The 15,578-nt window shown below is 37.4% G+C and overlaps 1 protein-coding gene across 10 annotated transcripts in view; it reads left to right on the top strand.

Moving 5' to 3' along the window:
* Pcdh15 (protocadherin related 15) overlaps positions 1 to 15,578 on the top strand; it is a 1,435,070-nt gene that overhangs the window by 281,331 nt on the left and 1,138,161 nt on the right. The window lies entirely within an intron of this gene.

Below are 15,578 nucleotides of genomic sequence, written 5' to 3'. Positions count from 1 at the left end.
AGAAATTGGTGGGTTACTCCTGTAACATATGTGCCACTGTTACACGAATGCATCTTGAAGGTTCATACCTAAGTTGATATAGATTATTACTTTTCCCCTACGGTAGCATGTATGTTTTGTTTTTTGGTTTTATTTTTTTGTTTTATTGCTTTTTATTGTTGGTTTGGCTTGATATTTTTATTGGTTTTCAGAAAGAGAGAAAAAATTGGCATTGTAGGGAGATGGGGTGGATTAGAGATGTGTTAGGTTAAAGAAAAGAATTTGATAAAATACATATTGTATGAAAAAGGCTTTAAATAATAAAAAGAAAAAAGAAAAATTGTGTTATAACATGAGAGAAAAACAGGAACAGGCACTTCAATGAAAAGCTAGGGTACTGTGAAGGTGGAAGGTGTTGAACTCCATTGATATTTTAAAAGTTAATACAGTTAAACTTATAATGAAACACTGCCACCCCTCTGAGAATGCCTGAGGTGAGTAGCCATGAACCCTGAACCCAGGCAAGGATGCAGAGAAGGGAACTTGCTTATAAGTGGCCTTTGGGATATAGAGGCTGCCATTGTGGCTCCGTGGTAGAGAACTTGTCTAGCACATACAACGCCTTAGAATGGGAAGTGCTGGCATGTTTCCTAGATCTTATGTCCCTCTGTGGCAACAGACTTGCTCAGTACATTCATTCCTACACCTCTAGGCGCCCTCCTCCCTGTTCTGGTTGTCTGTACCTGTGCCAATTCTGCTTTTAACTCAGGAGTGACATGGGCTTCTTTTTTCATGGGAGTGCATTATTTTGTGTAGAAATATTAAAGCAAGTGGCTCTCAAAAAAGAAGTGGCCTTTGGGAATATCAATCAATGCTGCTATCCTGGACAACCATTGGTCAATTTCGAATCTCCCCTATGTCAGCTGTCTCTGTGACTTGCACTAGGTGAATTGCCTGACAGAAAACAAGACACAGATGTTCCCATTCAGCCTTGGATTTTAGCAATATGTTCCAGATGTATTCCTTTGGTGAGGGTATCTTGCCAGCATGTCTGTGGTTGGCTTCACTAAACAATGGGACAACCGTGAGGGGGCAGAGCTTATGAGCTACTCTAGAATCAACCTTGAATGATGGGTATGGGGGCCCTAAACTTAGGCAATTTGATGATAAACTCAGGTCACTATCTGGATGTTGGTGTCTAAGTGGTTTATGAAGGGCACAGTACTCTGTACTCTTACTGTGTGTACTCTTCTTACTCATCAGATAAGATGTTCTCTGGTAAAGGCTGAATTTATCTGGAAGACTCTTGGATTGTGTTGTATACGCTAAAAAGATACACTTTTTTTTCCTACCTAGCTCTGCCTACCAAGTGCTGGGATTAAAGGCGTGCACCACCATCGCCCAGCTTTTGCTATGGTTCTAATAGCTCTGACCCCCGGGCAATTTATTTATTAACATACAATTAAAATCACATTTCAGTACAAATAAAATACCACCATATTTCCCCTTTTCTATTTTAATAAAAACAAATAAGGAAAAAGGTTATAACTAACATAAGAAAAACTATATACAAAAGTACAATAACTATATACAATATATGCAAGTAATAAATACCTAAACAATGTCTAGTCCATTTATATTTGACAAATTCAGAGAAAATAATTCCATTATCTATCCTACTTTGGTAAGTCCAAAATGTACCTAATTCATTTTCTATCCTAACTAGTCTTCAACTATAACTAACTAATCTTCAACTCCCTCAGAGATCCAAGAAGGAAAATAATATTACCTAACAAAAATAAAAACAGGAAGATACACTTTTGGGTAGCGAAGTGCGTCCAATTGTGGTTGCAATTTCAGTGGTTATAACAAAATATTTCAGAGGCAACTGGAAGTTAAATTGTGATTAGAAAGCCAAAGTATTTAAAATATCATCTCAGACTTTTGCATAATAAGTTAATGCAGAAGAATCTTTCAAAGTAATAAGTTTAAATCAAATCAGGGAGAAACATAACTATGGAGTTTATTGATATGTGGTAGGTTAGCAGGCATGTATTTGGATGCAAAATATTTTGATATTGTAACTGAATTGTCCAACTCTTCATTCTGACTGTGATGTATCTTTAACTCTTCAATTTCAAGACTTATGTCCTTGGGGTCCGTTTTGTGCGGATAATTGTTCCTGTGAAAGTCTTGCTGGTAGCCTTGCCTGTTGTCTGTTAGTTTGCCCTAAATTGAAGGCTTGCCAAGATGAGTGAGCATCTGTAGACCTGATGACCTCCACAGAGTTCTACCGAGATCTGTGTTCTATCATTATAGTAGGGTTATAGCGTCTTTCCTTTAGAATAATAAATTATTTCAGAGATTTGACAAAGGATGGAAATCTGTTAATGAAATTCCATTTACTGCCAGATAAAGATTCTACCAGCAAATGCAGAACTCCTCTCTGTACCACCTCCAATTACTTGCCCACCCACTGTCCTGCTAGCCAGGAGTTCAGCACAATGATTCACATTAAGAAGAACATCATTTATAATGGATTTAAGGAGAGAGATATAAGGTAGAGAGAGGTTGGGTTGAAATCTTCTCTCACTTATCTGCAGATTGACAGTTATAACCTGTGAGTTAAAGCCACATGGCAGGATACATTAATTGTGTTTCAGGCTATCAATTTATTCATCACCATGGAGACTGAGGTGTTTCTATTTCTCCAAGACATGAAAAGGTTACTACAGATCTTAGTTTATCAGGAAAAAACAACTTTCTATTTTAATGTTAGGAATAAATTATAAAATGTCCAACATAGGCTAAAGATTGATTGTACATTGAAACCACTTACATTGGTGTCAGGCTTTATCCTTAAGTGTACAGTGGATGCTGAGTTTCCTGGCATTATGCACTATCCATGGTCCTACCAGCATTGACCCTCCATTATACCTTAAACATAAGATACTTCTTTTTCATTTTCAAAGTGCAAGTGCCCCCAGCCTAGAACTTCCCATCTTTTCCCACAACACTAGTAATCCTTAGTTGTTTGAGGTTGTGCTCAGAAAATATGATCTCAAAACATTTCCAGGAGACAGTCTTAATGATTGAGGGTGATAAATGACTACCTCACTTGAGTAGGATGTTTGCTCGAAATCCATTGAATTCCATGTCAATAAGAATATGTATTAATTTTGAAACCTAAATTAGCCGGGCAGTGGTGGCGCACGCCTTTAGTCCCAGCACTCGGGAGGCAGAGCCAGGCGGATCTTTGTGAGTTCGAGGCCAGCCTGGGCTACCAAGTGAGTTCCAGGAAAGGCACAAAGCTACACAGAGAAACCCTGTCTCGAAAAACCAAAAAAAAAAAAAAAAATTAAACTAAATTGAAACCTAAATTAAAAATCGGGTCCATTTATGAAAAGATTGAAAAAAAGTGTGTAGCTGCTTTTGTGAGGCAATGAAGATATGTGTGTTCTCTAATCCCATATCCTATGGGAAGAGTTTCCAAATATTGTACTTACCTGAATAATTGGACTGATAGAATACTTTTTTTCTTTATATTAGTTTGTGGTTTCTGATACAATATTTTTTAAAGCTTTTTCATTTCTGGACAAATACATTAAAAGAAATAGAATTTGTTTTTCACAGTGAACCCAGTTTGGCCATTTCTGAATTAGCAATTGAGAGAAAAACCTGCAGAGTGGAGGATGAAGGACAGAATGACCGACTATGTGATAAGAGAGTCCTGGCTTTCAGTCAGAGAATTTAGGAGGAGCTGAAGCCTGGTGTCAGTCACCAGGGGCCAATGAGTTGACCAATTTTGCTATGTAAAATCTCCATAAGTCCCTATGTAATGAGTGCTGGTGGGTGTCTAGTGGTGCATTGTGGGTAAGTGGGGCATCCCTGAGAGGACCGATCACCCCTCATTGTCCGTGGTCCTCACCCTATCATGCCCTGTGTTCCCTTCCCTCTCACTGCTGTCCTATTGTACAGGGAGAACTAACCATCTATGGTAAAGAGCTTCCTAGAGTTTGTGAGTCTCTGTAGTTAACTGTGAGACTGGAGAAAATGGGTATGGGGAACCCAGACATAGGTGGGTTGATCAGAAACACAGATGACCTTCCAGACTTAGACTGCTGTCCAAGGTATCTCTGAAGGGACCTATCCTTAAACTTTGCACAATCACTGCATGGATTCTCTTACTCATTAGTATTAAAATGTAGGAGGTGCTGTTGGTATCTGGAATGGGAATATGTGTGTGTGTGGGGGGAAATCCCTTACCTTAAAAACATGTTATACGGCCGGGCGGTGGTGGCGCACGCCTTTAATCCCAGCACTCGGGAGGCAGAGCCAGGCGGATCTCTGTGAGTTCGAGGCCAGCCTGGGCTACCAAGTGAGTTCCAGGAAAGGCGCAAAGCTACACAGAGAAACCCTGTCTCGAAAAACCGGAAAAAAAAAAAAAAAAAAGAAAAAACATGTTATAAGTATTGTGTGTATCTTTTAAAAGAGTTTTATTTTTTTCCATTTTACTTAAAATAGTATTCTATGGAGATGACTTAAGAAGGTAAGAATTTGCATTTCTACACCAGTCTGACAGAATAAGAGAGAACTGATACGTTCACACTTTGTTTAGGTAAAGTGCTTGTCACCAGCCCACTCCATGGAAAAGTAGAAGGATTAGACATTTTGTAATATTTCTGTATACCTAGTCTTGTTATATATCTTCAGCAATTCCATTTATCATATCTCTTATTTTACTCAGGAAATTGAAAGGGATCCATGTCCTGCAAAATAGTAGCTACATGTTTATTCACGTAAAAGGAAGAGATATGTTAAAGATGGGTGTATTTTGGGTAACTCCGATTCAGAGTCATTCTCATACCTGTCCTAAATTACCAAAGGGGACTGTCAGCCTCTAGACTTCAAGATATCAGATTAAAACACCAATACTTAAAGATAATTTATTTAATAGGGAAAACAGGTCTAACATTACTGTTTTATTTTATTTTAATTGTTTTGTTTGATGCTCGAACTGGACTGCAGAACTCCCTGCATGATGGGCATGTGCTTTCCACAGACCTGCTCCCTTCTCTATAATAAAATAAAAAGACAGCTGGCTAATGCTGACATTTCTACCTTCCATTTAAAGCTAAAAATTTGTTGTGTATTTTAAAATTCTTCAAATATAATGATGTGCAGCATGCGTGTATGTGCGTGTGTGTGTCTATGTGTGCATGTTTCTGTGGCACACACTTGTGTCAAGGTATATGCATGTGCATTCATGTGAAGTGCAGAGGTCAACATAGATTGTCATCTGTCTTTATTTTGAGACGGCAGCTCTCAACGAACTGTATCCCACCAAGTAAGCTAAGATGGCTGGCCAGTGTACCACAGGGATCTACCTCACTCCATCTCCTCAGAGCTATGATTATAAGTGTATTCTATCATTCTAAAAATTTCTGTGTAGAATCTAAAGATTTAACTCAGGTCCCCATACTTGCAACATAAGCACTTTGCTGAATCGGGTATTTCCCTTGCCCCCAAATACAGTCTGGACAATTTTGTTTCCTTAACCCTCATTCAGAATACAAATATTACATGTGGGAGATAGTATTATTAGTTCATATACCAAACACTGTGGATCTGTTGAACTAATGGTTTCTTCCATCGTCATCTAGCATAGAATATTTAGTAAATACTAATTATGCATGCACAGATGGACACACTAAAGAGCTCTTATACATGTGCAAACACATTTTAAGTTAGTTGTCTATGAAGCCAACTGAACACAGACGTGCTGAGTCAACTTGGAACAGAGGTTAAGTGAAGCCTCCTTTCTCCAAGAAGACCCTGTCTCTTATTTCACACTGTGAAATGAAATGTTCTAATCAATAGCTTTTATATATTAGCACCATGCATCTCTACTAATGGAGAAAAAAAGTGCTTTCTAGTTCCAAATATGAAATAAATGAATGTACTATTTTAGGCAAATACTAAGGGAGTAATGATAGAGCTAGTTTTAAATTGTGGGAATGATTTGAGACCTTAAAAGAAAATTGAAGGTTTAACAAATGGGTCCGAAAATAGTAAGCCTATTAAATCTGTACTTGGTTCATACAAATGCATGATAAGAAATATGTAATGAAACTTGGGAGAGTGGGAGGAGGTAGAGAGAACTATTCTTCATCATAGCTGGGGAAATAGGATGTATCTAATTTTTCCATATAAAGAATGAATGTAAAAGATCTGAACTGTGACTGATGTCCTCAGTTCATCAGAGGACAAAGAGGAGTTCCTTTGGCCTCTGTCTAGGTAAGGTTTTAAAATTCTACTCTGTAAGCATCAGTCTGCAAATCTCCCTTCTTAATTTATCGTTGCACCCTTGGTGACTCCAGACATACCAACGTAGTTAGTACACAGTAAATATCTAGTGAATGAAAGAATTATACAGAAAGAGAAACTTGTAGATGATCATTTCAAAAATCAACAAGTTTATCTTTCCTATTGAAAGTTAACTCTGTACAACAAGCAAGGATAAATACATAGACAGATAATAGCATCATTTTCCCATGTTCAAATACTGTGAATAAGAAGAGAATATAAAAATTATCTAAGGAAAATTTTGTTTTAGAAGCTGTAATCATGCCATGATATGGTTTTCATGCAATCATTTTCCATGAAGAGCTCCATTTCAGTACAGTATTAACCCGCAAACAAAGAGTCAAAGGTTAAAATAAAATCAGGATGCCTATTGGTGTTTTTAGGAGACTCCTGTGGACCTTCAGATTTTCATGTTTATAATTCAGAATTCATCTTCACTGCTATTGTCCTCTACAGCTTTTGATAATGCAGAAATGGAAATAATAAGTGAAAGAACTGCCCCAAGCCCCACATCTATCTGGTACAGAACATTAGGTTAAATGCCAGGACGTGCTTCACAAAGGCCTCTGACGTCAATGAAGCTGTTCGGCTCACACAGGAGCTTTCCACTCTTCCATAAAGATAATGAGTCATAGTTCAGCAGGATGGATGGCTTACCCTTCTGCTCCAGACCCCTAAACATCCTGAAAGAATCCCTGCTTTGTGGCTTCTCCCCATTACCATCCACTGTTTAGAGGTTGGAAATGATATTCTTGGAGGCACTAGATCAGTTCCTCATTTATTGGTTTGGTCATTAAAAAATTTGTCTACAGTAAATATTTACTAGTCTGTTATGTATCACACATTACACTGCATTTTACCCAGGGATCTCTACTACACAAATGTATAAGGAAACAATAGTAATTAGCAAGCAAAATTGAATACAAGTACTGAGTGTAAGTTTAAGAAGTGAGAAGACCAAGGATACCCTGCGATAACAAAAGGGAATTAATTTTTAATGTGGTTGTACATTTTCAGCTAAAGAATTGTTGGAAAATGATATTGTAAAAAATGTACCTTAGCATAAAATATGTCCACAGTGTCTGAAATAAAAATTTATGCATGTTGAAGAACAGTTTAGAAGAATCAAAGTAATATATGATATGTGTATATTAAAATACTATTTGATCCTCTTTTTATTAGCTTTTTTTTTGTTTGGTCACTATAAATATGTACCTATAGTAAATAGATAAGTATAGCAAGGGTGTATAAATTGTTGAGATATTAGGGAAATACTGGATAGTATCTTATGCTTAATATAGGCTGTGTTAATGTTTGAAGGAACAACCCTTCCCCCATGTTCTCCAGTTCTAAATTTTCTTACTGTCTGCACCATCTACTCACCGTTTCGTTTTTTGTTTTCTAAGTGCTGATTCTCGGTGAATGTTAAGGAGAACCCAAATGTTGAACCACATAGTGTCGCTAAAGAAATATCAGGAGTCTTTTAGCATCCATTTCTAGGCTGTTTTGTCTGCCCATGATAATTATCTTTCTTGGATTTCTTGACCAAAAGGCAGCTAATTGATTTGGGATGTGCAAAGCAAAATAGGAGCATGGAAATCTAAAATTAAAAGGCATTCTAGAGAAGAAAATACTCCAGGGGGATGCCCTAAGTGTTTTCCTATGGTAGAGATGGAATGGGTGACCGGCGGACTTGGACGACTGGTATGTCATGAGAAATAGAAACACAATAGGTAGAAGCGCCTTGCAGAGGTCAAAAGCGTAGAATCACTTTATTCAGAGTTCTTGCGTAAACTTCGCCCTCGGGATCACAACTCATTCTTTTGAAGAGAACATCACAGATTCTGAGTGATGTGTTTCCTCTCTCTCTCTTTTTCTCCATGAATCTCTTTGAGGGGGAAAAAAAAAAAACAACCTGGGACAACTGGTCACTACTCCCGGTAAAATTTGTCTTTATTTCCTGTCGAGCATTTGCTCTCAATGCAGGTCATCTCAAAGGGAAATAGAGTGGCCTGTCTGTCTACTGTCCACCTGACCACTACATGACTGTCTTGAACTGCTCCCCTGGAAGCCTTAGAAGCATTCTCTAGGACCGGTCACCTCTGTATCACAGGTCTGAGAAGTTCTCTGAAGTACAGAACTCATGAGAGAGCTCAATGTTTTGATCAGAAAGCCATGGAGAACAACGTATACTGAGTGAGATTTCTGTGGGATTTTTATCCAAATGTGCCATTAGAGATCTCTGGGTTTCACAACAACTCTGGAAATTCGGAGTCAAAACTCCAGCTTAATGCTGAAATATTGTACAAAATAATTTATGAAGAGGTTTCTCTTGATTTGCATATGAACCGATCAAATATAGTCAAATACATGTGTTAACGCATCCAAACACAAATGTATCAATTATATTTGTGTCGCTTTCTAACTTTGATAAAGGATAGGTGATTATTATTTTTTCCACTTAACTTCCAAAACATGCATCTTATATCTTATTCTACCTTCTAGGCCATTAACTAAGAACCATACGGTGTGTATTTGTGATAATTTAAATATTGAGCATGGCAAAGACATTCTCTGAAAAAAATGTTGGGAAAAAAATCATTTAACAACAAAAAAATTGTTATAGTGGATAATAAACAAGAATGGCTTAAAGACTGAACAAAGATTCTGGTATTTAAGAAGGTGATTGTTTCATGCTGCTTGGCTGCTGGGGGGTTGGGGTAGATGGCTAAATGTAGATAAGTGTATAGTGTTAAAAAATATCTTTGGAATGCAGATAGAGCATGGTTAAGTTTTAGAGAGAGAAAGTACAAGGGGAAAGACTTGAGGGATGAGCCCAGATTCCAGGCTTGAATAACTGGCATAAGGAATGTGACTTTATTGAAACAGATTTCTGGAATAAACAGATACTATGCAATAACACAGGGCAATAGGGAAAAAATAAAGATAAGCAGGTGGGTTATTACGATTTTTTCCTGATGTTATTGCACATTTTCTTTTCATAACCAAAAGGTCTGTAAATCATGAGCAATTTGTTATTTAGGACAAGAAATAAAACTATGATTGAGATTTTAGAGAAGTTTTCAAAATTGGAAAAATGGTGTGTGTGTGTGTGTGTGTGTGTGTGTGTGTGTGTGTATACATGTGTGTGTGTGTGTGTGTGTGTGTGTGTGTGTGTGTGTGTGTGTGTGTGTGTGTTTGTGTGTATTAGCATTATACTCTCTTAGGTTTCCCTTCAGTTTTTAAAATACAGTATATGGTAACCTCCACCCATTTCTTCCATAACATCTGCCTACAGCCTGTTACAGCTAAGTTAACTTTTAAAAATCCATTATGCACTTCAAAATTAGTTCACTAATTGTGTTATCAGTGTGGAAGAATTGGCTACATTTCAGCATGAAATATAAATGGATCTAACTTTTCTCATTAATATTTGATGCTACATGGCTTAATTTTGAATTGAAGCAGAACCCTGAGGAGGTCCTGAAAGGACAATTTATAAATGTGAATTTAACCAAGGAATGATAAAGTAAATCTTAGCTTTAGTTCCTCTAGGTGAATGTGCCTTGCTCGACTTTATCAACGTAGAGCATTCTGTTAAAAGTATTGTACCTCCATTACTATGGTAGAGATTGAATTGGCACCTTCCTCTCCATTATTATTTTCATTACGTGGCCTGTGAGGAATAATCAGAAGCCACATAATGCCAACCTTGACCACAGTCCCCAAAAGACCAGTTGGTTCTATTTAGAAAATGGAACCTTGCTGATATCTGATGAACTCCTCCTGTTAGGTATCTCTACCTTGCCTGCCTTTTGTAGAAAAGATTGTTTGAATTTTTAAAAGAAAATGAAGCATGAATAGTTGACAATATAAACAAATTCTGTGTTATTTTATGTGAAATTATGGGAGTGGATGATTATTTAGCTTAATTTTTAGAAAATAGTACAATGGTCAGAACATCAAACCATGTGCTCTCTCAATTGAAAATTGGGTCTTGTAGAAACCCAGTGTCTGGAGCAATAACTAGGAAGAACATACCATCAGTCCACATGGATGGGAGAGAATCTCAGCACAGCTACTCAAGGCTTTGTCCTTTTATTTCCTCTCAACTTAAAACTAATAGGAACTATTTATTTCAATGGATGTTTTGTACATCTTTCTAAAACAAACAAACAAAACAAAATAGTATTGTAAACAGAACAAGTGCACAAGCTACAGAAATTCAAGCTATCAGGCTTAGAACCTGGAAGCAAGTATGAAGTCCTTCAAGTGAGGACTACGTTTAGCCACATAAGCTGTTTAGAGAAGCAGTTAGAAAATGAGAATATAAGAAAGCATGAGAATACTAACCCACACCGGAAAGTTCTATCCAGAAGAGATGGAATGCAAGATTCTGGTCACATTCCTCCAACAGAAGTAGAGAATTTGTGTCTATGGAATGGGTTGTGCTCCATCCCCACACTTTCTTCTCCGCTTGTGTACTCCACATTCGCCAATCTGATGGTGTGTCTGTGAACCTCTGGCGCTCTCAGAGAGATGTTGCAGGACTTTAACAAGCCTTTACTTGCATAGCCTCAGGATGCAGAGCACTAACCTTAGTTTTTATGTCAATTTTCAGAGGTGATAGGCTGAATGCCTCACATCTATATTAAACACTGATGCCCAAATTTGTTCATATGCCATTTGTGAGTATTTACTCCAAATCAATTATCTAGATAAGGCAAGTTCTAGAATGCTAACCCTGCAAACTAAAATGAGGTTGTGCATATAAACAAAGTGTTAAATGGAGTATAAAAAGGATGCTTCCGGCGTTAGAGTGAAGCCTTGCCTCAGGCTCCCATGCTATCAGGAGAGCTCAGACTAGTTCTTCTCAACCTGACAGGAATTCTAATGTCTTGCCACAGATCATTCACATGGACGAGGAAGAAGGTGAGAGTCACCCTCAATATTCTACTTTTCCACTTCTGTGTGAATTCCAATTTATGTCGTCAATTTATTTATAAATGTTCTTTCAAAAGTCATACTTACAGATACTTCAAATTAAAGACATTCAAATTGAGAGTTTTTAAAATCCATTTTGGATAAACATATCATCTTATTTGACATCGAGTTCTTTATTTTTTGAAGCAGCCATCCCATTTTTTTTTTTTTTTTTTTTTTTGGTTTTTCGAGACAGGGTTTCTCTGTGTAGCTTTGCGCCTTTCCTGGAACTCACTTGGTAGTCCAGGCTGGCCTCGAACTCACAGAGATCCGCCTGGCTCTGCCTCCCGAGTGCTGGGATTAAAGGCGTGCGCCACCACCGCCCGGCAGCCATCCCATTTTTATATGAACAGAAATTAACACTATCTCATCACATAGTGCTCATGTACAAATAAAAACAATCAGATCTAAATAATGAAAATACTATGGAACTAGAAGGATTGTTCGTCAATACAACAGTAACATTGTTAAAGTTTTATATATATATATATATATAATATATATATATATAAATGTGTATTAAGTACTTAAATTCTTTGCTTAATTTGTTGATAATTGAACTTTTAAGAGCACTCTCTCCCACACATGAAGTGACCTCCTTGCACATCTTCTCATAAAATACCATCTTTTAAAAATAATGGGGTTAATATCACTACTTGATTACCTTCACGGGTAGCTCCTCCTATAGATGTGATAAGGAATGGCAGGACCAGAGAAGCTGAGGATGATGGCAAATCCTCTCATTAGATGTGTGCCCAGGAAAGATGTTTCCTCTATGTAAAATGTAGCATTTTGTCCTAATGAACCTTCTATGAGGCGGTGTCTCATCACTTATCAGAACTTGAGATCACAGCGGTCTCATCATCACCTGGCTTATGAGAAGAACACAATGGAACACTTGCAGGCAGAGACAAAGCAGGAGACGATTATGCCCCTTCAGAGAAGAAGATCATTTCTAAGCTTTCCCTTGACAATTCCTGTATCATAGTACTCCTAGAGAAACATTACCAAGACCAGGGTGGTTAGCTGTTTTTAACAATTTATTATCTGTTTTTCTAGCTTTCTGACAAAACAGGGAAGATTTTCACAGTGTCTCACAATTCTTCTTGCATTCTTTGGATTACCTTCTGTGAGATATTTCAGAATGAATGGATATTCAAGGAAGAAAGAAATACAGGCACTTAAAGGAATATTGATATGCCTATTTCATTATGTTTCTAATTTACTTAAACTGAAGAATGTTGGCAGGTGGATAGTCCCTTCTTTAAAAGATAATGTAGCTTTTTAAAGAAGCTGTGCTTTTAGATATAGTGACCATTTAGAATTTCATATGAACACATCATAAAACACCTTAGAGAAGACCCACTGGGTAGCAAATAAACTTCTCTTTGAGTTCTTTTCTCTTGTTCATTGATTGTCAGTCCTTAATCAAAGCGGTATCTGTCAGTCAAAACAGAAAATACACAGTCATGGAGAATAGCAATGACAGGTCCTGTGACAGATTAGATATTCTGAATGATCTTCCCAACTAGACAAACAGCATCCAGATCAGAGATTTTTAAAAACATGTCTTTTCAAGCAAATCTTTGGACTAATATAAAATGGACAACTCTATAGATCCTCTAAATATAGACAGTGGGAATTTGACAGCTTGCACAAAGCATGTGCAAGATTAAGCCAGAGAAAATGTTAGCATGAGTGGGAAAAGAGAGCAGTGAAACCCACTCTCTAACCAAACAGTTATTGCAACTGATAGCTATTGGAAGAGAGAGAGTCAATTTTCTTCAGGGATATGGCCCCTGACAGGCTACTCATTCTCCAGAGGCTGGCCCTGCACTTGGGCAACATTACCTGGACTGAGAAATTTTTAAAAAGAGCATGAAATTTGGAGGGTGGTAGTGAAGGGATTTGGGAAAGAGTTGAAAGGCATTTAACAAAAACATGTTATATGCATGTATGAGATTATTAAATAAAAAAATGCAATAATAAGAAATAATTAATAAGAAATAATTTTAAGCCAAGTGTGGAATCACAGGATTTTCAAACCTTGGGTTTCTTTACCCTCTAATTTGACATCCCTGGACTTCACACCCTACTTAGGTATTGAGATGTATCTCACACATAACATTAGGACTAGAGACTGCAGCCTTGTTCCAAGAGTTGAGACAGTACATACTGTTCAGCATACAGACAAGCACATATGATTATCAGGGCTTGGGGAACACAGTTTATTCTGAAAATGCACAACCACAAAGCAGCAATGAACTTCAAAATAGCACTATTCACATGACCTGGAAATTTTGAGGATGAATTTAGAGTCACCTGTCCATCATCTGCTGATGTTTTCACATATGCCCATTGAAATTATTCCCAAAGTGTAAACTACCTTTAATATTCAAAAATCAGTCAAAAGATAGACCAAATAAAAAAGTAACAGAGTATGATGAATAAACTGTAAAATGTTTGATTAACTACTCATAAATAAACAAATAACAGCTGAAGTTTTCACTTTACAAACTCAACTTGCCAGGTGGTAATACTGTCTTGGTGGTTATGGGGTAACCAACTGATACCTATCTAGATGTGAGGCTGAGATCTAAGTGGATCAGTAGGAGGGAGTCTGGGCCAGATATTAGAGACTAGGTCAGAGGTCCATGGCTGGGGAGCTCATAGTGTAGTCTCTGACTGAGTTTTGGAAATTAGGTTTTAATTTTATTTAAAGAAACTCTTGGTGTGTTTATACAGATTACTATATTTATAGTTATGTATTAACTTTTGTAGTTAATAAAATTATTATTTAGCTTTGATTCTTATATTTTCCAAACTTCTAATTCAAATCCTGTGTAGCATTTTGAAAAGGCATAATAGGATACACATTTATTTGGAAATGTACATGACACCCCACACACTTTCTTAACTCAAGCACAAGGGAAGACACACTGCTCTCTGGGATATTATCACAGTTCCTTTCATCTCTATATATGAAAATTGGGTAACTATGATATCAGGAAAGCTCCACTATAAAACCTGGGGTTTCAAGCAGTTATAATAATTTGGTGGTCCTAAAAGATTTTTTCTTGTTATTTTGGTATCTGTCAACTGTCTGAAAGTTAATAAACCTTGAGCACACGCATTCAGTTTTTGTATCTTGGAATTCTATTCCCATTTCAACTTTACAGGCAAACTGAAAGGGGTATTGGAGTTGCCTCCTGTGTAAGTAATGATAAAACAAATGCAGCCAGTAGTAGCAATGGATGTCCCTTCCCCAAATGAAACAGAGCTTTGCCATTTATGCATCTTACCTTCAGAGCAGGTAGACTATAATTTCTAACTAATATTTGTGTGTGTGTGTGTGTGTGTGTGTGTGTGTGTGTGTGTGTACATGAAATATCAGCCAGTTCACATATGCATTTTTAAAAACAAGATTTGTTTTAGAATTGTTTTTCTAATTGATAATGGAGAGTGAGAGTGAGAGTCTGTTGAAACTGACTTACATGGACAAGGCTCCGAGCATTCTCTAACAATTTTTATACAATTGAAGATTACTTAGACATTTGAAGGTGGTGCCTCCAGATACTTTATGATATTTGGCTGGAGCTTGTGAAAATGGATAACCAAATTCTTTTTATTCTTGCTTGGAGTTTTAGACACTCACAGGAGAGGCAGAATAGCAGAGCAGAAAATTTCAATCAGGTGTTGTGAAGAACCACAGTGAAGATGTGTTTAGAGTATTTAAGGGAGTGAAGGGTATAAAAAATGCCGGGCGGTGGTGGCGCACGCCTTTAATCCCAGCACTCGGGAGGCAGAGGCAGGCGGATCTCTGTGAGTTCGAGGCCAGCCTGGTCTACAGCGCGAGATCCAGGAAAGGCGCAAAGCTACACAGAGAAACCCTGTCTTGAAAAACCAAAAAAACCAAAAAAAAAAAAAAAATACTGAGCCAAATCTTAGAGGATGTATGTTATATGCTGTGGGAGGAGAGAATGTGAATAGGAAGTCAATCCATGGAGAGGGATGCAGGAGAAGCCTGAAGTGCCATCTTTCAGTGTCCTGGCCCACCTCTCTTCACGCTGCCTTCTGATTCGTAGTTGGGATTATTGTTTAAAAATAATCAAAGTATTCCACTTCTGAGCTGTGTTTTGAGAGATCATGGCAGGCAGCATGAGAATTTTTAAGGTATTAGTTTCAATTGAACCACACTTTTAGAGGATTATCCATGAGTGGCTTGGGGTCTGCTCTTGACTGCCATTTTA

The sequence above is a fragment of the Peromyscus californicus genome, unplaced genomic scaffold (assembly GCF_007827085.1).
Source record: "Peromyscus californicus insignis strain IS unplaced genomic scaffold, ASM782708v3 Scaffold_19__1_contigs__length_69161282, whole genome shotgun sequence".
In the NCBI taxonomy this organism is placed as follows: Eukaryota; Metazoa; Chordata; class Mammalia; order Rodentia; family Cricetidae; genus Peromyscus; species Peromyscus californicus.
This window is presented reverse-complemented; position numbering and strand designations above follow the sequence as displayed.